This window comes from Gossypium hirsutum, chromosome A09 (assembly GCF_007990345.1).
Source record: "Gossypium hirsutum isolate 1008001.06 chromosome A09, Gossypium_hirsutum_v2.1, whole genome shotgun sequence".
NCBI classification, from domain to species: domain Eukaryota; kingdom Viridiplantae; phylum Streptophyta; class Magnoliopsida; order Malvales; family Malvaceae; genus Gossypium; species Gossypium hirsutum.
In genome coordinates this window covers 70,184,845-70,210,824 of record NC_053432.1, presented here as the reverse complement: position 1 = coordinate 70,210,824, position 25,980 = coordinate 70,184,845, and positions in this window count along the sequence as shown.

Sequence of the window (25,980 nt, the reverse complement as noted above, 5' to 3'; positions counted from 1 at the left end):
TATGCACTTTAGATTGAGTGTCAAGCATAGTCCTTCCACAGAAAAGGAGAAGGAAGAGATACAGAAAATTCCTTACTCTTCAGCCGTGGGTAGTTTGATGTACGTAATGGTTTGCACGAGACCAAACTTGCTTATGCCGTTGGTACAGTTAGTTGGTTTCTTTCTAATCCAGGAAGAGAGCATTGGAATGCAATGAAGTGGATTATAAGATATCTTCGTGGCACTTCCAACATGAAATTTTGTTTCGGCAATGAGAAACCTATTCTTGTTGGGTATACAGATTCAGACATGGCCGGAGACATTGACTCGAGGAGATCTACTTTAGGTTACTTAATCACTTATGCAGGGGGAGCTGTGGCATGGCAATCGAGACTGCAAAAGTGTGTTGCATTGTCCACCACCGAATCAGAGTTCATTGCAGCAACCGAAGCGTGTAAGAAGATGCTTTGGATGAAGAAGTTTGTGCATGAGCTTGGTTTTACTCAGGAGAAGTATGTCCTGTATTGTGATAGCCAAAGTGCTATTCATCTTGGTAAGAACTCAACTTTTCATGCTAGATCTAAGCATATTGATGTGAGGTACCATTGGATACGAGATGTTCTTGAAGCTAAGCTGTTAGAGCTTGAGAAGATACACACTAATGATAATGGTGTTGATATGTTGACGAAGGCCTTACCAAGAGGAAAGTTTGAAGCATGTTGTTTGACCTTCGGCATGGAGGCATTCCCCACATAGTTGGAGGGGAGATTTGTTAGGTATGGGTCCCACTATGTGGGAAACCCATATTTTCTGCCACAATGTATTGTCTTTTTTTGGCTTTTTATGTGTGGGATGTGGGCAGCATTTTATTGAGACAAAAATCTCAAATTAAAACAGAGAGTGAGATTGAAGCTCATTAGAGAGAAAGAGAGAAGAAAAATTAAATTTTCAAGTTTGGTGCAGCAGTGATCAACTCTTCGGTCGAAGGTCCATCCGTGGTTCGATTGAGCTGATTTTTGGATAGCAGCTAGGCGATAAGGTGTTCTTGACTTTGTACGGTAAGATTTTTCATCCGAGTCTTGTAGCGTCGAAAATACCCATTTTTCAGCAGCTGCGTTTTTGGTGATATTCTCTCATTATTCTCTTTTTTGCTAAAGATTACATATTGTTAGCCTTGTTGGAGTTGAATGCTTGTTGTAGGCTTGATATTGTGATCTTATAGTTGAACATTTGATGATAGTGGAGCTCTTGATCTGACTCTAAAGTCCCGTGGTTTTTTACCCTTAATTTAGAGGGGTTTTCCATGTAAAAATACCGGTGTCTCTATTTATTTTTGTTCTGGTTGCATTAGTTGATTTGTGGTTGATTAAGGTTGCTAGAGAACATATCTTGTGCTATTGTGCTTGCCATAATTTTTTACAGGAGTTATAGGGAGAGAAAGAACACCGGTTATGCTTTTACTTTGTTTCGGTTGTTCGGTTTCTTCCCAACAATGCAACTCGTACAATTTTTGAGAGGGCTACAAGTATCAACGAGGAAATTCGCTTGCTTAATTATACTAGTCTTGAGAGAAAAGTCGGTTGGACGGAGCCCTCCGTATCAGAATTTGTCGAAGCTGAAGCAATACAGGGAACATTGCATCTTTGCATGACTCCAGGATATGCGAATGTGTGGTAGATGGCAACGCCAATGCAGTAATTTCCATGTTGCAACATGGCTAGATGGATATTTCTTTACTTGGACAGTACCTCAGATGTTGGACCCCAGCTTCACACATCTCTCTTTTCAATTTAGTAGCTCATATGATTATCCTTTACGTATTTTGTGAGGTTAAATGTATATCTTGCCATCTATACTTATGATAAATTAAAGGGACCTCTTTTATAAATATCCTAAAAAAAATAGAGAAGAGATTGATTCCCTTGTACCTTAAAATTATTCTGAGGAATCATATATTTGGTCAGTTTATTCTTTTGTCTTTGTCTAAGCTCTTGACTTATTTAGGTGAATAGGCTTTCATCGCACCACGATGATCTCTTTCTCATTAACCTCCCTTATATATATATTTGAAATAACTTGTATAAATATAAATAATTGAGTTTGCATTAAAGAAAAATAAAACCAAAAATCTAGAAATGATCATCATTCAATAAAATGCAAATATTTTCCCTCAAATTGATTAACTTCGGTGGGTATCTATCTTTTTCTAATTGACTAGTCAACACTAGCATGAATATTAAGTATATTGGATGGAGATAATGGTGTCCATGTTTTGTTTAGTTTAAGGCGGGTTCCAGAATCAAGACCCTGAAACCTTGCGTTTTGGGGGTGTGCATGCATTATGTTATTGGATTTACCCAATCTTTAATTAGCTGAATTGTGCTAATAATCCAAGGCTATTAGTAGACTCCACATGATTCGAACTCTACCTCTCTACCTAACATATATTTTTATTACAACATCTTCCATACCTCCTGTTTTATGTTTAAAAAAGAAGACAAATATGTTTGCAAGTCAGATGAGTAAAATGAGGGCTTAGAAGTATATACATGCCAATGTGTTTTCATATATTGCTTTAGATTTATCAAAAAAATTCAATTTCTTTTTTTTATGTTACACATGAATATATAAATAAATTATTTTATTTTTAAAAATATATATAAAAATAAAAATGTTGCAAATTTATATTTTGTACTTTTTCAATTTTTATTATTTTGATATATGAAAAATCGATGTAAATACATTAGTATTATTACAAACATTAAATAATAGTAATGTTATTTCGAGTTCTAAAATTATAATAAAAACAATAAAGCATAAAAAATATCTTTTTTTTAGAGGAATTTGATGGATTTTCAAAAATAATTTAGAAAATAGACTAAATTGATAATTCATACCAAGTAAACATTTTGAAAGTAATTTTGATAAAATTAAATTTAAAATACAAATATCATAACATTACCTCTTCTTTAATCAAATAATAATGAAAATCGAAACTTGTTTGATGTTAAAACAAAACTATCAAATAGTATTAAAATAATAATTAAGTGATAATTAATATAAAATAATAAGTTTAATTTTAAATTAAATTAATATTTTAATTTTTTATTAGTTAATAATATAATTAATTATATTTCAAGATTTTATAGATTTAAAACAATGAGTTTTGACTGAATAGTATTGAATGATATAACTTTTTTGTGATTTTAAAACGATGTCTTGTCTATAGTTGGCATTTTGAGTGTAAGTTTTACTTGCTTAAATGTGTGTTTCGTCTTGCCTAGTCAAATTTTTTTTTCTTGTTTCGATTCTTATTTAGGTTTGTGTCTTTATTGGTTTGTGCACATGGAGACTGATTTTCAATCGCTATTAATTCATAAGAAGGAAGAATTCGAGTTAGTTCTAGATTCGGAGGCAGTGCTAATCGATGAAATAGACTACGATTTATGATTGGTTGGAAAATTCTTGGGCGAGAGTATCATTAATTTTGGGGGCATGGAACAAACAATCTTAGCTTTATGGAGGCCAATTCAAGGCATCATCGAACCGGTAGGGGATATGGGTTTATATTTAATTTGATTCTTTCATATTGTGTATCTGAAGAGGATGGTTTCATAGCTCATGGTCCTTTAACAATTGTCTTCTCCTTATTCATCAATTAGCAAAGGGAGAGAATATGGAGGAAACCAAGTTTTTATGCGCTGATTTTTGGGTTCAAGTTCATAATTTGCCCTCGTGTTTTGTGTCGAAGACCCTTGCTAAAAGTATTGGGAATCTCATGGATCAGTTCCTTAAGTATGATGTGAGTAGTCAGAGGAATTTTCTAAATAATTTTATGAAGACTCGTGTTCGTTTGGATATTTGTGTGCCGCATATGCGTAAAAAGAATATTCGAGTACAGGGAGGTAAGTTATTTAATATCTATTTTGGTTATGAATGTATACATGTATGCTACTTGTGTGGAATTATTGGTCACAGTGATTCCCATTACCGAAAGCTGTTGGATTCTCTTGAAGGAGGACTAGTTTAGGAATGGCCCGAAGAAATTCGGGCTAAGGCGCGTCAGCTATCCAGATCCTCAAACGTGTAGTTCTGACGGGAAGGAGGTTCCCATGAATTTCGAGATTTTAATGCTATTTCTAAGGAGAATTCAATTTCAAAGTTGGCAAGAATGGATTTGAAGATAATTAATAGTCGTGCATATTTCCCAAAATCTCGTTTCTTTAATGCCTTAGTTAATAAGTCAACAGGGGTAGGCTAGGAGTCTAAAAATTTGCAAGAGCCATGCAAAGGACATGCTACTTCCCACTAAGTTCTAAAGAAATAGTGATGGAAGTCGATGAGCTTAAAAAATGGCCTCACAATGAGTCATTTTTATCTCCCAACTCGTTGGCTGGCTTCTCAAAGGGTGATGGGATGGAGTCAGCTACGGTGAATCAGCAACTTTTGTTTTTGTATCAGTCGGCCTTGAGGCCCGTTGGACGCCATGAATGTTTTAGCTTGGAAATGCCAAGGTTTGGGCAATCCTCATGCAGTCACTTCTCTTAGGGGTCTTGTAATTTGTAATAAGCACGATTTTCTTTTTCTTATGGAGACTCATGTTTCTTAGGGTGCTCTTGAGAGACTCTAATTAACATGGGGTCTAGGCTTAAAGAGGATGGTACTCGAGATGAATAGTATTGAAGTTATCAAAGTGATCCAAGCAAATGAAAATGAACAACTTTTTTCGACCGTTGAGCGTGCTATCTAAGACATTCTCAAACGTTCATCGATGATTTGTATTAAACATATGCTAAAAAAAAAGTTGCGGATGGATTAATAAAAATTATATTCTTAAAAATTTGGGTAGTCATATTTACTTGCAGCGATGGGAGGAAGTGCCGGGAGGGAATTCACCTTGTTTTATTACTAATTTTGCAAAAAAAAAAAAGATTTATTTCCAATATTGAATGAGTAATTTGGAACACGTTGACTGAATAAGGAAGAATAATCCAACAATCAAAAGAAGAGGTAAATTACTGACAGAGTCGTTAAGTAAAGTGAGGTCTTTTGAAATTTGATTCGTGTTTGTGTGTTGATAGATTAGGTAGAAGCAGTGCTTTGACTATGTTTTGGAATAATACTTTTAATGCCAATGTGTTGAGTTACTCAATGAGCCATGATAATTTGATTATTGAAGATAGTTCATATGGCTTTTGGAGATTAACAGGTTTTTCAGATTTTCAGGAGCCCTCTCGTAAGCCAACTAGTTGGGATCTTCTTCGCTCTCTTTCACGAACTTATAACTTGTGGCAGTGTCTAAGGGACTTCAACAATCTTTTTTTGGTAAATGATAAATGGGGTGACATGTCTTACCTTTAGGCGTGGTTAGAAGGTTTTCGTAATTGAATTTTTTAGTGTGGATTAACGAAGGTGCCATTGACGGGGTTCAAATATACTGGGGAACGAGGTAGGGGTATGGATACTTTTGTAATTGAAAGACTTGATAGAGCTTTCTTCAATCAAGAATGGGCATAAATATTTCTTTTTTACAACCTATTCAATCTTATAAGTTGTGTTTCTAGTCACAATCCTATCAAGCTTGTGGCTACCATTACAGTTCCACTAAGAGAAAGCGTTGCTTTAGGTTTCAAAATCACTGGCTAACTCAAGAAGGTTTCTTTGATATTATTTCAGCTAGTTGGTCAAGTTTTGTCCAACTTAATATATTTGAGAAAATTTGTTATTGTAGTACTTAGTGCAATGGTAGAGTTCGACAGATAGTTTTGTTCATAAATCTAAATGGTTGAAGGAGAGGTTAGACATTTTGTCACTACAAGAAAACAGACTTTTAGCGGCGTTTTTTTAGCCTTTAGCGGCGTTTTTCCAAACGCAGCAAAAAACGCCTCTAAATGTAACACCGCAAAATTTAGCGGCGTTTATCTGAGAAAAAGGCCACAAAAGATCAAGACTTTTAGCGGCGTTTGTGGGGAAGCGCCGCTAAAAGTCATGGCTTTTAACGGTGCTTTTTTCAAAAACGCCGCTAATTTTAGCAAATTTGAAATGTACATTTTTCACCAATATCCAACATTTCCTGCATTAAATCCAACCAAAAGCAGCAAATATAGCATGAAATCCAACTAAAAACAGCAAATGTAGCATAAAAAATACAATAAAAAACATTAAATCTAAATGATACTTCAAATTCAACGAAAGATCTATGATGTAAATTAATAAATTAAGTATAACTCAAAACATTCTTACAATAATGTTAAATGTGAAAATGTTAAAAACGTTCTTACAAGGAGAAAATTAATTTCTAAGATGGCGGCTTTTGCAACTGCTGAAACATCTGCATCATTTGCTGCAGCTATAGCTGGAGCTCATCTACTTTCTGCTCTGCTCTACTGCAATCGCTGCTGCCTCTGCCTCCCTCGCTGCTGCCGCTGTCTCCCTCTCTACTGCCTCCGCTCTAAGTTGTTGCTGGATGCTCAACTGTGCTCGCTTGCATCTGAGCTATCTGGTCTCTTAACCTTTGAACTTCAGCTTGAGCTTGAGCTTGACTCCCAGAAGGCATATATTGTTGGGAGCCGGATCCAAAATATTGGGTTGAGGTAACACCAGATCCTTGAATCAAACCCGACCGTACCTTTCAGGACCCAAAACTTCAGTTATAATTCTATTATCAATGTTCTCAAGATTAACAGAACTATCAGTCAAAGCAATTACTTCGTACTCCACCTTCTTCTCCTTTAGTTTCTCCTAATAAATCAATTAAAGAGTTAGAAACGAAATATATAATAAAAAGGAATGCAACATAACTTAACATTATTTAAAACTACTAACGATGAATTAAACCATTATAATTAAACATTATAAATATTTATAATAAATCAAATTTTATTAAGTAAATATACCATAATTTCTCCAGCTTCGGATGTCATAGGATCTTTCTTCCTATGCATAATCTCAAAAAGCTGAAGGCGACCAACTTTTTGACCTGACGAGACTTCCTACAATATAGTAGTAAAAATATTATTTAATAGTAGAAAGTCATTAATATTTGATAGAATTAATAAATTCATAATACCTCGGCCTCAGCTAGAGAAGCAAAACTTCTCGACCCTGCCGTGTGCGTGAATTTTTGTTTTTGCCTGCTGCTTGTTCCAACTCGCTCATGGTCCTAGATAATGAAATTATTATTACGTATATAGTAAACACTATATATAAGAGTTTGGAAATACGTAATACCTTTTCTTTCTTTGAATTTCAGAATCTAACCGCATCTTCCCATTGGTACCTCAGTATTATCGGCGGGACATTTCTCAATTTTTCCTCGAGGCTTATGTCTTTCTTAAAATATAGTTTTTCAAAGTGCTTTTATTGTCTCTCCATTTTTTACCTAATGCCTTCTTGATATAATCATCGGAGACCTCTAAAGTAAATCTCTCCTAAAAAAACACAAGTTTAGAATGTAAATATAAATGAAAGTTAAACCGAAGTATTATAAATTACTTTAACGTTTTGTTACCTTAATATTATCAAGAGCCTGATTTTTGTTGCTATCAGGCATGTGATGCCATGATTCGTAGTTGATGGGCAACATATTAGCATTTCATGCTATAATGCCCAAATAGCCTGCTAAAAGTCGAGCTTCAGATCCAACAGGCTGACCATGACTGTTTCTACTTACTTTGACACGCTATGCAGGATTTAATTCATATAAATCTTTAAGTAGCGTACGTCTTCGACCTCTGCGCGTCCCACCACTTTCAGCTGAAAAATGATATATTATTATTATATTAAAATTGAAAAATAGATCAATAATAAAAGTCAACACACATGTAAAATAAACTTAACATTACTTTGAAATTCTGCAAGCTCGTCAAGTGTCTTTGGCACATTCAAAAATCCAACAACTGTCTGCTGTTCACTATTTGCTTCTTCCGAATTTGGAGTATTCTAGACAATACTTAAATCTCGTAATATTCTTCTACGCATTTTTCCTGCAATACACATAAAATGATTGAAATTTTAGTAACAAATTACAACAATAATAGTACATGTAAAATAGTTAAATTATATAACATGACCAAGATTAAAATTATAGTATTACATATAATTAAAAAATCGTAAAATCTTACTACATCATTATTCGTAAATATTTTCATCTACATCATGTCGAACCCATTGATGTTGTGTACTAGTACTAGGGATATTTTCATCTAAGTTTTGTTCTGGAAAAAGCAATGTTTCTGATCTTTCGACGATGTCATCTCTACTTCTATTACCCATGTCAAACAAGTCTCTAGGGGTGTTTCGGAGTACAACATACCAACCCTCATCAGTTGGATCTTTCGAATAAAAAACTTGTTTCACTTGAGAAGAAAATACATATGGCTCATCTATCAATTGTTGTCCAGTGTGAATCAAGCGAGAGAAATTAACCATTGTAAAACCAAATTGATCTTTTTTAATTCTGCGAGCAGTATTAACATCAGCCCAATCACACCGGAATAAAAAACTTTCCATCTACCATAGTAATCCAACTCAATAATGTCGGTAAGAAGTCCGTAAGACTCCACATTACCGTCAACTGGATTACTGTCCCTAGCACTAGCATAACTTGTAATTGAAGAATTAACAACAATTCCACAATTTTGAGTTCTCCTCATTCTCTCGCGATATTTTGTATGAAATCTGTATCCATTGATGATGAAGGCACTATATCTTTTTATTACTCTGTTCGGACCTTGGGAAAGCCATTTAATTTCGTCATTAACGTTCTTCCCACTCCAAACATATTCAATCAAAAGTAAATTGAGAAATTATAAATGTATTAATGTAAAAACATTCTTATTTGATTAACTAAATTTCGCGATTATATGTAACTTATTAACTTCAGTTACATACCGTCTGGCTTAACCATTCATGAAAAGATTCTGTGAATAACTTATTAATCTCTCGATGTTGTAATCTTCGAGAGCGTGCACGAGATCTCAAAATTTGTTTGTATTCACTATGTTAAAAACAAGTTTAATTGGTTAAAAATAAACAAATCAAAACGACGAATATGTGAGGAAATTTTAGAACTTACTTGCGTAACGGTTCAATTGAATCGTGGTGAAAAAGTACGTATCGATGTGCTTGTATCCACTATATATCATCTAATTCTGCAATTTCAACTTTGCCGATTGGTTCTCTATAACTTTGGAATAAATAAGTTTCGGCGAAGTTATGATCATTGAGCCCAGCATTTCTACTTGGTCTATTCAATCGTGTTTTAACACCTTCTAAATATCTAGAACTGAAGGGCATGCACTCCTCTGCCAAGTAGCCTTCAGCAATTGATCCTTCTGGATAACGCTTATTGCGACAATAAGATTTTAATTTGCTTAGGAACCTAAACACGATAAATAAGTTGTAACTAAATGTATAGAGGTGAATGAACGAATACTTGACAAATAAATTAGCACTTTTCTATAGGATACATCCATCGATAAAAAACCGGTCCACCAAGTATTGCTTCGTGAGGGAGATGGATTACCAAGTGCACCATAATAGTGAAGAAAGAAGGTGGAAAGATCTTCTCCAAATTGTATAAAGTCAAAGCGGCTCGATCCTGTACTTTTTCAAGTTCTTCAACATCCAAAACTTTTCCACAAATAGCTTTCATTATATTGGATAGTTCAGTTATACAAGACGTTACATTTTTTGACATACAGCATCGTAAAGCAACTAGGAGTAAATCTTGCATCAAGATGTGGTAATCATGTGATTTTAATGAATATAATCTTCGATCTTTAAGACTCACATATCGAGATATATTTGACGCATACACATCTGGGACCTTTATATCCTTTTACACCATACAGAACACTTTCTCTTCCTTTGACATTGGAAAAATAGAAGGCGGCAACCGATATTTCCCATTCGGAAGTACTTGAGGATGAAGATTACGCCGAATTCTCATGTCAACTAAATCAAGTCGACTCTGAAGATTGTCTTTTGATTTTCCATTGAAATTAAAAAATGTCCCAATTATATTCTCGTAGACATTCTTCTCAATATGCATAACATCAAGATTGTGGCGTAAAATGTTGTGCTCCCAATAAGGCAACTAAAAAAAATACTCATTTTTTTCCACAAGTCTGCCTCATTAGGATCATCTTCTTCATCAGATTCATCCTCAGATTCATCCCTCGATCTTCTCTTTGTTTGCGTGTTAGGTGGTTGATTCATTTTCCCATAACTAAAATTGATATCTTTTAACATAAACAAGATTTCAGATCCAATGGCCTACTCAGGACCTCCTCTGTACTCTTCAGTACCGTCAAATAGAGTCCTCTGAAATCTAAATTTATGATTTCCATCTAACCACCGATGATGGCCCATGTAAGAGAACTTCTTCCCATTATACAACCACTTCGAACAAGTTTGCACAGCACAACAAGGACAAGCATAACGTCCTATAGAACTCCAACCCGATAAATTAGCATAAGCCGGGAAATCATCAATTGTCCACAACAAAGTTGCACGTAAATTAAAGTTCTCCTTCCTCAATACATCATATGTCTCAACACCCGACCATAACTGTTTTAACTTTTCAATAAGTGGCTGCAAATATATGTCAATATCATTTTCGGGACCTTTCTTTCCAAGGATAATCATAGATAATATAAAAGAAGATTGCTTCATGCAAATCCATGGAGGAAAATTATAAGGAACAAGCACTACAGACCAAGTACTGTAGGAAGTACTCATGATTTTAAAAGGATTAAAGCCGTCAGCTGCTAGCCCAAGCCTCACATTCTGAGGATCGCTTGCAAAGCTTGGAAATTTACTGTCAAACGATTTCCAAGCTAAAGAATCACCAGGATGCCTTAATAATCCATCATCGGGCTGTTCATCATTATGCCACCTCATAGAATCGACTGTCTTTGACGACATGAAAAGCCTTTGAAGTCTTGGTATTAGGGGAAAATATCGCAAAACCTTGACTGGCTTCTTTCTTAATTGTGCCCCACCTTCATCCGTATTCACATCTTCTGTATTCCTATCCATCCAACGAGACTTACCGCAAACATGACAGGACTGTTGGTTTTTCTAATCACCCCAGTACAACATGCAGTCATTTGGGCAACTATGAATTTTATCGTACCCAAGGCCCAAATCTTTTATTAGTCTCTTCATATCTTAACAAGACTGGGGATTTTGCCAAACGGAAATATCTCTCTCAGAAACTCTAGCAATATTGTAAAAGAGTTTCCAGTCCACCCTCTCAAACATTTTAAGTGAAATAGACGAATGCAGAAGGAATATTTTGATCCCTCGTAAAGTTCTTTGTTCATTTCATTAAGTGAATTGTAAAACTTCGCCGCTTCTTCATTTGGCTCCTCATCAGGTGCACTTGTTCCTGTTTCGCAAAAAACATTTCCACCAATATTACAATCATCGGATGCAATAAAGTCAGGTGGAAACGATTGCTCACCATGACTATGCATATTAAATGCATCCCGCAACATACCTTCCATGTCATCTTGTCTAACATACTGATGATAAGTAGTATCAGAATAAGTCAGATTAATTGTTGAAGAAGTTCCACTAGATGTACACTCTTCATGAAAAATCCATTTTTTATACCCCCGAATAAAGCCATTAACAATTAGATGTTGTCACACTTCTTACACGGGCAAAGAATCATATTCTTTTGGCTTGCATTTTGTAAAGCAAAATTTAGAAAAGTTTGTACTCCATTTCGATAGGCATTGCTTACCCTTGACAATTTCATCCAACTCCTATCCATTTCGTAGTTCTTGAAATCTAAAGTTAACAATAAATTGCGTTTACTAAAATAGATAATATATATCAAGTATAAGTTATCTAATAGGTGTAAACTAATTCAGGCAGGGGGATTTTCAAGTGTATATTTATGGATTACGTAAGTTAAGTAAGCTTTGTAAGTTATGTAAGTTATGTTATGAGATACATTTATGTAAGGTATGTAAGTTATGATATGATATATATTTATGTATTATGTAAGTTGTGTAAGTTATGATAAGATATATATTTACGATATATATTTATGTATTATGTAAGTTGTGTAAGTTAGTATATGATATATATTTATGATATATATTTATGTATTATGTTAGTTGTGTAAGTTATGATATGATATATATTTATGATATATATTTATGTATTATGTAAGTTTTGTAAGTTATGTAAGTTATTATATGATATATAATAAACATTAAGATAAATATTATTTCCCTTTAAAAATTTTATTTTAATTAAATAAAATTTAAATAAATTAATCCAAAATATGTAATTTAAAAAATTGTGTCGTGATTAAATTGCAAAATTTGTGTCATAATTTAAAAAAATTGTGTCCTGATTAATCCAAAATATGTAATTTAAAATTTAAATAAATTAATCTAAAATAAATATGTCGTGATTAAATTAAAGTGAAATAAAATAAAATATTTAAAATAAAACTTTAAATACAATTTAATTTAATTCAAGTTGCTATAGCATTGCAAAAAAGACAAAATATAAAAAATGCTGTGCATTGAAAGCGTGTCAAATTTAATATATTTTTAAATTAAATTAAATTTTGGATCAATATAATAGAAAATTTTAAATTTATTTAAAATTTACATGATAATTGAAATTATATTAATTGATAAATATTGAAATATTGAAATATATTTAAAATATTGATAAATTAAATATAAATAAATCATTTTAAAATTGATAAATATTGAAATACATTAAAGCAAAAAAATAAAAAATAAAACATTTTAAATCTGATAATATTTAATTACACTTTTTTTTATAATTGAAACTACTAAAATTTATAAGTAAGCAAATATCATATTATAAAATAATACCTTAATTGTTTTATATGACATGAACTAATAATATGTTATTAAATAAATAAAAATAACTAATGGTATATCTTTGAATAATAACTATTTTTATTAATAAAAATAAAATTTTAGAATCAAAACTAAAATAAATAATAAAAATTGGATTAAATAGTCAAAACTTCTAACTAGAGTTCGAGAAAACCCGAACCTGTAACAAAGGGAATCAGAAAAAATCCAAACTTCAGAAAATGTGAATCCGACAAAACGTGAGCCCGAGAAGGCCGAAGATCGTAACAGATCAGAGTCCAAGATCAATTTGACTCGAGCCGAAGATAAATTCAATCCTGTAACATGAAAAAACTAGATTTTATAACTCAACAGCTATAATAGACATTAAAAAAAAACAGACTACAGCAAGAACTGTCTACCTGTGTTTCAACAATCAGCTTCACTGCAACTTTTGTCAATAGATAATGCACCTAAAGATCAAAGCACATGTCATTCAACAGTCAAAATTCAGCAATAATAACCCATAACACCGAATGAAATTTAGCACAATTTTATAAAATAAAAAAGTGAGATCTCAATTTCACAAACAATGTGCATTTAGGGCACTTAGCAACCTTAAAGATGAGAAGGCATGAGTTGTTAACTTAAAGAATGTTTATTATTCTCTTTCGTTTAAACTCCGATCAACCCTTCCAAAATTCCGGAAAACCATTTTCACTTACTCATGATACCTTCTTTGGACAGCATAAATCCATCAACATAGCAGGACATAAACAAGACAAAATAACAGCATCGTTAAGTCACATTAAAATAAAAACAATTCTTGAAGATCTAGCTTTCGACAGCATTAATGTAGACACTCAATTTTGCCCGGGCCTAGAAATTAGTCCAAAAACAAAAATAATAAACCCAAAAAAAACGAAGTCCAAGTTCAGTCCAGAATTACAAATATAATTTGGCCCGATCGGAATGGCCCATTACTTGAAAAGATTTAAGGTCCATCTACAAGCTTGACTCATATGGAAATATAATCTTCAATGATATGCAATCTTAGATATGATATGCAATCTTAGATATGATACAATCTTAGATATGATTGCAATCTTAGATATGATATGCAATCTTAGAAGATATGATTTTGTAATCTTAGAGATTTAATTTGTAGATACCTTTTAATCTTAACCGTTAATGTAATTGATCTGTACCGTTGGATTTGAGGAGGTTCAACTATAATAGAGGCCTCTCCCTTCATTGTAAACGCACTGGAGTTTTGGGAAACAATAAAAATTTTTTAGAGCTTTCACTCAAATTTCTCTCCCTCTTACGTTCTTATTTTCTACGGTTTGTTCTTATTTTATTCTTTGTTCATCTTCATTTTTCAACCCTTTTTATTTTGATTTAATCCATGTTTCCCTGATTTTTTTTTATATATTTTAATTTTTTTAAATAATTTTAGTATCATATCAAACTCTTTCATTTTTTAATGATTTTTTTAGTATTACTCTTAGTAAATTATTTTTAAAAATTTTATTCAAATCATTATTTTAAAAAAAAATATATTTCATTTAATTGTCATATTTTATCCAAAAGTTTTTCTAAAATGAGGCAATATTTTTCATATTTAGGAATTCGGGAAATAGTGCCCTAACATGCTGGGTTGCGATTTCCCGTTTGTCTAAATGCCTAAAGTATCCTTCTAAATAGATTTTGTAAATCACGAGATGATTTCAGTTACAAGAGTTTAAGAATATCGTGTCCTATCATGCTGGATGTGATGTTTGTATTCTTTCGGAGCTAAGGAATCTCGATTTTTCAACTTAAATAATTCTGGTTTTAAAAAAGGGATCTTATTTTTAAATCCTTTCAAATTTTTGACATTAAGACAGAAAACTATTCAATTTGGTACCAATTTTGGGCGTTGCGAGGGTGCTAATCCTTCCTCGTACGTAACCGACTCCCGAACCTATTTTCTTAATTTTCGTAGACCAAAACGTTTTATAAGGTGAGCCAATCACACCTAAAAAAGTTGGTGGCGACTCCCGTTTTCGTTTTTCAAAAGTCGATCCCCATTTTTCAAACATTCCTTTAAAAAATAGTTTCGACAATTAAAATTTAGCAATTGAACAGCAGGGTTGTCCTCAATTTCGGATAGTTTTAACATGCTCCAAACGGACATCATTAAATCATAAAAAACAGGACGACATCATTGTGTAATACAACAACATTTTAGAGAGGTTTAAATCATACCAATGCAGTTAGAAATAAAACTGGACTAACTTGGACAGCAGCAGAATTTCATTAACTCGGACTGCACTGAAATACTCTAAGATAACAATAGGAGAGAGGCTAATATGTAAAAGAAATTTTTATTATTATTAAAGGGAGAAAATTTTGTTATACCTATTAAACTGTAAAAGAAAAATGAAATTAACGTGATGTTATTATATTTTAAAAGACTTGCTGATAGATACGGGAATTGAGGCTAATATGTGGATACTATATATTACTTTGAACCTATCCATAAATAATCAAAGTGATCCAATTTTTGGAGCAAAAATCAACGAGCTGGTACTCAACTTTGAGCTACTGTATGAAAAATATGGCAAGTATCCAATATTACTATTTTCATTTTTATTTAAAGATCATGCATATCAGATGAGTATTTTAATATTGTATTTTAACCCCAAAAATAATTTCAAACAAGGTTATTTCTTCTAAGATTCAAGCACTTGAAATTGGACCTTTATTTCAAAATTTTGAAATGAAAGCATATTCCATGATTTTGAGGTGCTAGGGTAAGGCCATAGAACTCTATGAGAAAAGAAAGGGTAAGTATTGAAACGTGGGCAACCGACCCCCACACTGACATGAACCAACAAACTGTAACTTTATCTTGATTTTCCATTAAATTTCCCCTTTGTTTGATGGTTCAAAGATTTATCCCAATGCCACTATAGAAATAATGAGTTAATTTACAATATATGATTGTTATTAAATATATATATTTACTTGAGTTAATTTTGCAACACATCTATAAACTCACCTAAATATTAAAACATTTTAATTGAGTTTTTAAAGTATCAAAATTTTATCAATTAAAAATTTTTATTAATCCGATATCAACTTCAATCTAACGTGAAGCATATTTTATCAATTAGGTCTTTATAATATTAGATTGATTGGAAGCAGGATAACTAAGTTCATGGATAGGTGTTAAAGATCTTGTAAATAAGAACTGAACTATGGGGTGACGGAGTCTATACTCCAAAATACTCTCAATACTGAAGTCAGTGAAGAGTTCTTGGTGGTGTAGGAGGTAAGAGGAGATTTTAACATAGCAATGATAAAATGAGGAAGATGATCGAGAAAGAAATAGAACTTGGCTTTGGGATGTGTAAGTGCATGCTTCCTTATAATAAACGAAAGGGGATCCAAATATTCGAGATGGCAATCGGTATATTCTGCACCCATATATTTTTCTGATATATATTCATAATCCATTCATTCAACTCAAACTCCCACTAAAGTCGCTACCTTCTTTTTACTTTGGAGTTGGACCATCGTTTTTGTCCACTAAACTAACTCTACCCCCCATTTTTGTTCTTGTTTTACTATTGTAAGCTCTAAATCAAGAAAGCAAAAAATGAAACACCATAAGTATAAACGTAAAATGGTAGTTTTCTTGGCTGTCTTTGTTACCTTAAAACAAAAAACTTTCCAAGTATTACAACTTATAACAGTATTTTTATGATGAATTTAAGGACATTTACTTCCATTGAACGAAGACTTTTCCTTCGATAGCTCCAAAACCGAAACATCAACACCGGTATGATGAATTTTTTAGCATGAAAATAACAAAAACAGTCCAAAAGAGAACTTACCAGAATTTCTTTCAAACTGTCCTAGCTTCAAATGTGCTCCTTCCCCTTTCTTACTACCGCTTCCTTTAACTGAACATTTACTGGGAATTTTGGATTTCGAATTGGGAAAAAAAGGGTAATTATTTTAGGGTTTCAAATTAGGGAAAAGGGGGAAATTAATTAAGGAGAAGGGGTGATTATTTTAGGGATCCGAAGTAGGGAAAATGGGGGAAATAAACCAGGGAGAAGGGGGAAAATGAATAACTCGGTGTGGGTAAAAAAGAATAGAGCAAAACGACGCCGTTTAGCACAAAATAAATTAACATTTGCGGTGTTTTCTCTTAGCGCCGCTAAAGGCAAACCAATTACGGCATTTTAACATAAACGCCACTAAAAACCAAACAAAACGACGCCGTTTTGATATAAACAAAATAAACCCTAGCGCCGCTAAAGGCAAATCTATTGCGGCGTTTAACCCTAAAACACCACTAAAAATCCAAAAAAAAAACGACGGCGTTTTCACATAAACAGAATAACATTTAGTGGCGTTTTATCTCCAAGCGCCGCTAAGGGCAAAACTATTACGGCATTTTACCCTAAAATGCACTAAAAATCCAATAAAACTACACCATTTTGATATAAACATAATAACCATTAGTGGCGTTTATACCCTAGCGCCGCTAAATCAAACCTATTGCGGCGTTTTAACCAAAAACGCCACTAAAAATCCATAAAAACTACACCGTTTTGATATAAACAAGATAACCATTAGTGGCGTTTATAACCTAGCGCCACTAAATCAAACCTATTGCGGCGATTTAACCTAAAACGCCACTAAAAATCCAAAAAAAACGATGTCATCTAGTATAATAGAATAACCTTTAGCGGCGTTTATACCCTAGCGCCGTTAAATCCAATGTTTTTTTTAAATCTAATATTTAAATATATTAAATGGTTTAGATTAAATATTTTTAAATATAAAAGCATTTTCATTGATTGTATAAAATTTCATCATTTAACAAATCTCAAGTAAACCTTAAATCCTAAACCATTTAATATATATAAAATTTATCTATTATCTCTTACATAATTTAAACTATAATCATAATTTTAATATATTAAAATTAATATTATCTCTTTTACAATTATATAAGAAATTATTTAATATATAAATTACAAAACACTAATTACTCTAAACCTTAAACCCCTAACCCTATCCCCTAAACCCTGAATCATAAAACATAATCGATCTCTAAGCCCTAAACCCCTAACACTTAACCCCTAACCTCTAAACATTAAACTCCAACCCTTAAACCATACACCATAAACCTTAAACCCATGATCCATAAACCTTAAAATAGTAACTCATACACTTTAAACCCTAAATTATATACCCTAAACCATAAACCTTAAACTATAATGATAATTAGTTCAATATTTTAAGATTAATACTATCTCTTTTTACGATTATATAAGAAATTATTTAAAACAATATTTTAAAATGTTTAAGGTTCAAATAAATATTGTGTTCATAATTTATGCTTTTGGGATTTAACCCATTGCACACTAAACCATTGTTCATGTATGCTTTTGGGATTTAACCCATTTTGATATATATTCTTTTATAATAATAATTTATATTTATCTTATTTAGATTTATATTATAAAAAAAATCTAAGATACACAAGTTAAGTAGTTCACCATATTTATCCTTAAACCCTAACCCTAAATCTCAAACCCTAAACCCTAAACCATAAATCTCAAACTATAAACTATAAACCATAAACCCTAAACTCTAAGCTCTAAACTATTAACTATAAACCCTAAACCATAACCCATAAACTCTAATGACAATAATGCACAACAAAAAAGGTCAGGGTCATGCTGAAACTTTTTGCGACGTTTTTCAAAAAGCGCCGCTAATGCTTAATCTATAGCGGCGTTTTTATAAAAGCGCCGCTAATGCTATCTATAGCGGAGTTTTTCCAAAAGCGTCGCTAATGCCATTAAAGCTCAAGATAAAACGACGGCACTGTGCTTATTTTATTTGCGGCGTTTTTCATAATGCACCGCTAATGGTCGACCTATAGCGGCGTTTTTCAAGAAGCGCCGCTAATGCTTGATCTTTTGCGGCGTTTTTTACATATGTGCCGCTAATAGTGATCTTTTGTGACGTTTGTTTTACAAGCGCCATTATAGCTTTAACCTTTAGCGGCGTTTTTATTTAAGCGCCACTAATGTACAACTGTTGCGGCGTTTTTTGTACAAACACCGCTAAAAATGCCGTTAAAAGTCTATTTTGCTGTATTGTGTGGTGAATGTATCACCCTTACCCAACCCGTTCGCCGAATCCGGGTATGGAGTGTCACAACTTAACTGGATTTGTCCTAACCATAAATTTAAAATTAGCTAATTTTAGAGACAAACTTTATTGCTCATTAATAAATAATCTTACAACGAAAATCCTAAATTTAAATTACCTACCAAGGACGAAACAGAGATGACGTCGCAATGAGGGGTTCTTTGACGTTGTAACAACACAATTAAAACCTGGACAAGAGTGGCCATGTTTTTGACAACTAATTAGGGTTTTGTTTCCTAATTAAACTGTACTTGCTTCAAGGGTATTTTAGGCACTTAATACCTTGAATGTAGCCTATATAAGTCACATTATAACCACATTAGAGAAAGTCAACCTAGATAGACATATTTCTTTACACTGTTTTCTTTAGTTTTTAGTTTACTTTTCATTATGTTCGCTTAATTGGAAGATCCTATTTCGAAGTTAAACAATCGTGAGCGGAGGATGTTCAGAATCACATTATTTCATCGATTGATTCACGAGCATTCTCTTATTCTTATTCTTCTTTTTATATTTCGTTCATTAAATGTTTTAATTGAATGTTTGTATGAATATTTGAATACATTTTGTGTTTAATATTAATCCCACATGATTTGGTTGTTTTGTTAATTTATTGATTGAGTAAATAATAATCTAAAATTAAGTGTTTATTCATGGGAATTAGTATGCTAGGAAGTAACACCCCTAGTAGAAAATTTAGACAGGTGAGACCTATAGGGTATCTTGTTGAGTAGAACTTGTGTCAATGGTGAGACCAAGAGGGTATTCGTATGCCTAGGGGAGACCGAGAGGGTATTCTTAGCTAAGGTTTGTAAATACTTAATTAAGGGTAATTATTGACTTAATTAATAATTAGGGTTGCAATTGATTCTAGGCTAAGGGGCTCCCATAGTCGAAACCGACAGTTAACTTAGGGTTAGTTTTAGTTTAAGTTAAATTAATTTATTAATTTTATTATTGTTTTGGATTTGCACTACTAATTCGTAACTTGACTAGATTAGTACTTATTTTCTGTGATTAATTTAATAGTGATTTTCTCTATTTGGCAATCTCTTTGGTACGGTTCTCGAAATACTTCTCTAAGTGTTTCATTATAAACCAACTATATTACAATTTGACCTGTATACTTGTGGACAGCACTACCTATTTTATATCTTTTTGTTGCAGTATTTCCAGTCCAGGTGTTCGCACATTTGGTGACAATTAGTTAATAACGAAAGGCAAACATAAGCTCTTTTTATTGTTAGAATATCAAATTTAACATTTAGTGTTTACACATTCTATCAATTTATTCTTAATTTTTGTAAAATACAACAAATTTAACCCTTAATATTTAAAAAAATATCATTTTACTCCAAATTATAAAAATATAAAAGAACCAAAAAACCTAACAGCACGTTTGGTTGGTCGAGTGTTATTCAACAAAATAGCTTATTACAGAACTATCCTCAAAGTCCCTAGATAGCCATTCTTTACTTCATCCTCTGAAAAGCTATTCCAAGCAACTCAGAATATATATTTTTCTATTATTTCCATTTTAACACAGCCAAAAACTAAAAGGGAAAAGAAAAAATGATAAAAACAAAAATCATTCAACACATCCCCAAGAGGGAAACTTATAGCAAATTGAAGAGAAACTCTGATTGAGTTAATTCACAGTCATTGTAGATAGAAGTTCTTTAAATTTCTGGGTATTCAATTGGTGGTGAATGGTGGATGGAAACGATGGGCATGGTGGTTGACGACCAGAAACTGAAAAAAGGATTTCTAATTTCTGGGTTTTTGAAAGAATGAGACACAAAAGAGGAGAGTGAACATCGACAATTGATGGCAACAAATGACAAAATGCCAGAAGAAATTTTTTGACATGCAAGCAGCAGATAACGACAAAAATAGTGGCGAAAGCCACAAGTAATTTCTATAGATCTAAAATTTTGTGATAATTTTTAAGAAAAAAAACTAAGATGGGAAAGAAAAAGAGGAGAATTCTTCTGGGTTGGTCACAATTGAGGTGTGGCGGCAAAGGCAGTGATGATCGTTTTTGGAATCTAGAGTTTTTTGCCAAACAAAGAACACTCCTATAACGTTCTAAAATTTGAGAACTTAATTGTGAGATTCTATAGTAATTAATTTCTGTATCTATGACTTTGTGTTCTACTATCGTGTTTAAGGTCTAGAGTTTGAGTCGCATCATTAATATTTTTGTTATTTTAAAAGCAACCCTTAATCATAAATTATATAGTTAAGTTTAATTAAGTGTAAACTTATGCCAAGAATGAGCCTATTAGTTCACTAGTTAAGTATTTGTATTCCGTTAGGTCCTATGTTCAAATCCCGGAGTATGCAATAGAGAACATTTTTGCTAAGTGTAAGAAGTTTGATGGGAAGTTATTAGAATCTTAATTTGCCATCTCCTTCTTCTTATTCTTTTTTTTTTATTTTTTTCTATTGTTCTTCTTTTCTTTCTTTTTTCTTTTTCTTTTTCAATTCTTTTACTTTTGCTTCATTCTAATTGTGGTCGTAAGCAAATACGGCCTAGCCGAAGTTATACGCAGTAAATTGCATCAATCGAAAGGCTGTTGAGTAAGTCGTTGTCAATTCATTTGTTTTCACGATTTTTTCCTTTGTTCTTCGTAACTTGCTCTGAATCGAATGTTTGAATGTATTATCAGAATCTTTGATTGATGATGGTTTGTTTTACTATTAGGCGAAAGTATTGGGTGTAGCGAACAGTGACACGCCAATTCCAACGATCGCCGTTGAGATTTCAGTAAATATTAATTCCGTTGAAGGTTTCATGTAAAAACTTTCGATATAGCTAATCAGGAATTATTACCAATTAACTAGTTTAATTGTGTAATTGGATGGCTGTGTTAGGCTTTTAAAGTCCCTTATGTTGTTTCTGCATCAAAACTACATCAGGTGCATACCAAAAACCCTTAATTTCATGAATTTTAGACTCCGAAAAACGTGGTTGTTAATGCCATACGGCCAGAGATATTGGTGTGTGCCCAGGCCATGTGTGGCCATGTTAATGTAGGGTTCATATAGGCAACGGACACGAGCATCTTTCTAGGCCATGTTTGTGATTTAAGACCATGCGGTTAGGGACATGGGCATGTGCCCAGGCCGTGTAAGGCACATGGGCAAGGACATGTGTAACAGTCCGGTTTTGACCCTAGTCGGAATAATAGTTTCGGGACCACATATACGAATTAGAAAAAAATATTTTAATATTATTTTCCATGCCTATTATATGTGAATGAACATGTGTGAAAGTCTCGTATGAAAATTTGATGTTTGTGTGCTTAATTTTGAAAAAGGACCTAATCGCGTAAAATGTAAAAGTCGCCTGCTACTTGTTAAAGTGTCTATTTGATATGGCTTTGTAAATGAGAGATCCTTATGTGGTTCTTTGACCATTGGAATTTTGAATGGACATTAGTAACCATCCATTATGTGATTTTATAATGGTTTAACAAAGGTTAAAATGGTAAAATATTTATTATGTAAATATTATTATAACAAAACATGAAAAATAAGGCCATTATCTATGTTCATCCACCGAAAATAGAAAATAAAACCTATGTTTGAAGAGCTTTAAGTTTCGACACACACAAGGTTTAATTAAGGTATGAGTTTTGATCGATTTTTGATAATTTCTACGTTTTTGTGATCATTGTTAAGTATTGTAACTAGCCCATGCCTCAATTTTTTATTTTGTTGATGATTTGAAAATGTGCCATGGATGAATTCATGAGCTTTTTGATGTTATATAATGAATTAAGAAAGCTTGATGTTGGGTTTGAATGTTTTGTTTTTGGATTTTCAATTAATTTGAGCAATTTGGGCTAAATTGTAAAAATGTTATTGTGTGGCCATGTTAGTGTAGGGTTCATATAGGCAACGGACACGAGCATCTTTCTAGGCCATGTAACTCACTGTTTGTGATTTAAAAGCATGCGGTTAGGGACATGGGCATGTGCCCAGGCCGTGTAAGGCACATGGGCAAGGACATGTGTAACAGTCTGGTTTTAACCCTAGTCAGAATAGTAGATTCGGGACCACATATCTGAATTAGAAAAAAATATTTTAATACTATTTTTCGTGCCTATTATATGTGAATGAGCATGTGTGAAAGTCTCGTATGAAAATTTGAATATTTGTGTGCTTAATTTTGAAAAAAGACCTAATCGTGTAAAATGTAAAAGTTGTCTGCTACTTGTTAAAGTGTCTATTTGATATGGCTTTGTAAATGAGAGATCCTTATGTGGTTATTTTACCATTGGAAGTTTGAATGGACATTAGTAACCATCCATTATGTGATTTTATAATGGTTTAACAAAGGTTATAATGGTAAAATATTTATTATGTAAATATTATTATAACAAAACATGAAAAATAAGGCCATTATGTATGTTCATCCACCGAAAATAGAAAATAAAACCTATGTTTGAAGTGCTTTAAATTTCAACACATACAAGGTTTAATTAAGGTATGAGTTTTGATCGGTTTTTTATAATTTCTACGTTTTTGTGATCGTTGTTAAGTATTATTGTAACTAGCCCATGCCTCAATTTTTGATTTTGTTAATGATTTGAAAATGTGCCATGGATGAATTCATGAGCTTTGTGATGTTATATGATGAATTAAGAAAGCTTGATGTTGGGTTTGAATGTTTTGTTATTGGATTTTCGATGAATTTGAGCAATTTGGGCTAAATTATAAAAATGTTATTTTGAGGGACTAAAATGAGAAATAAATAAAATTTGTAGACTATTATGAGTACTAACAGAATTCGGCTAAGCTCGTCTATTTGCAAATTATGTGTATTTTGTGAATTTGTGAAATAAGGATTAAAGTGTTGAAATGTGAAAATGTAAGGGCTAGTTTTTAAAATGCCCTAAATATGTGTTTATGGATTGAACTAAATTATTTTGTGAATAAAAGGGTTAATTTTGAAAACATATGATCAAGAAAGGAGGAATTCGGACTTAGATCGAGGAAAGTCGAAGGTTATCGAGTAGACAATTCAAATCGACAATTTCGAGTGCAAGGTAAGTTCGTACGTAATAAATGATGTTAAAGCTATGTTTTAATGCGTTGGTAATGCATAAATTGTATAGATATTTAATTACGATTTGAGCATAATGTTATTCGACTATGCTTGGCATTAAGTGTACAGTTTAATATAGCTTCGGCTACAAATGGCACTAAGTGTGCGAGTTGGAATAGCTTCGGCTATATACGATACCAACTTAGCTTCGACTAACTGAAATGGCATTAAGTGTGTGGAATCATTTTAGCTTCGGCTAACCCTTACAGCACTAAGTGTGCGGATGTTAAAGTATGAATAATTTACGGAAAGTCATGAATTACTTCAGCAAGAGGTAAGAATGAAAGTGAATAAGTATGGGAAGATCCAGGTATGTATGATACATTTGTGGTAGATGATATTATCTAGGTGAAGTTCATTGAATTATTATGAACTTATGGATCAGATTGGTATAGATTTGATAGATGATTTGAGAATTTATATATATTTATGTATTGATGTTTTATGTTTATATACTGTTGATAATTTTAGTACGAGCTTACTAAGCTTTTGAAAGCTTACTTTGTGTGTGCGTTTGAATTGTTTTATAGATATCGAAGCTACTACAAGCTTGGGGACTGTCAAGGATCATCACCATACTATCGAACTCATTTTGGTACTTTTGAAAATGTAAATATTTTTAAGTATGGCATGTATAGGCTAGAATGTATATGTATTTAAGCTTTGATATGTATATATGTTATGCCATGAGAGTTGGCTAGCAAATGGTATGTTTGTGCTTAGTTTTGGTAATGGTTTGTGATGCCAAATTGTGTATGCTTGTAATGGTTATATAGCCTTGTATGTGGTGGTCATTTTGAAATATGCCAAGTTGAGGAAATGGTAAGTTTAAGCATGGGTTAGAAGGTGCCATAAGTGCGTTATGAAATGAGTATTTTGGCATGTTGTTGTAATAAGATTTTTAATGTGTTTTGGTATGGATTTGAATAGGTTATTGAATGATGATGATTTAGTTATAATGAAGCATGTGTTGAGTAGGGAATTGGCCGAAAATTTTGGTATATAAGTTGTTTAATATTGCTTGTAGGAATGACCCAAATAAGGGTGGCAAGTTGGCTTAAACCAAGCCTGCATTGTGCCACACGGTCAGACAACACGGGCGTGCCTTGTGGCTGTGTATGTAAAGCAGTAACCTCTTAAGATCATATGGTTAAGACACATGGGCGGATCATATGGCCGTGGGCTTAAGTCAGTAGCTAGTTAAGTATTACACGGCCATAGCACACGGGTGTGTCTGTTGGCCGTGGGTGAAAGTCAGTATGTATGCCTTGTTTTGGCATGGCTGGATCACATGGGCGTGTCTAGTGCCTGTGTGAGGCACACGGCCTGGTCACACGGGTGTGTGACCTAAATAGAATTGAAAATTTTTTTTGAGTTCTGAAATTTATAAATGTGTTCGTTTTAGTCTTAACTTTCCTTAAAAATATGATTTAGGTCTCGTAGACCTTCATAAGAGATGGATTGTAGATGATTGCCTATGTATTAATATTATGTGATATCTGTGATTCTAAATTGATCTGAAATGTTCCGTCTATCTAGTAATGCCTCGTAACCCTAATCCGATGACGGTTACGGATTAGGGGTGTTACATTTTTATTGGTATCAGAGTCAGGTTTAGTCAGTTCTAGGACTACCATAGCGTGTGTGAGTCTAGCTATACATGCCATATATCTAAAACAGCGATAGTGTGATGAATCCTGACATTGAAATGTGCTTTTATATAGCAAATGGATCCCGATAGAGCTGTAGCTGACGATGTTAAAAGTAATGCGCCTACTCCCGTGCAAGGGACAGTGCAAGCTG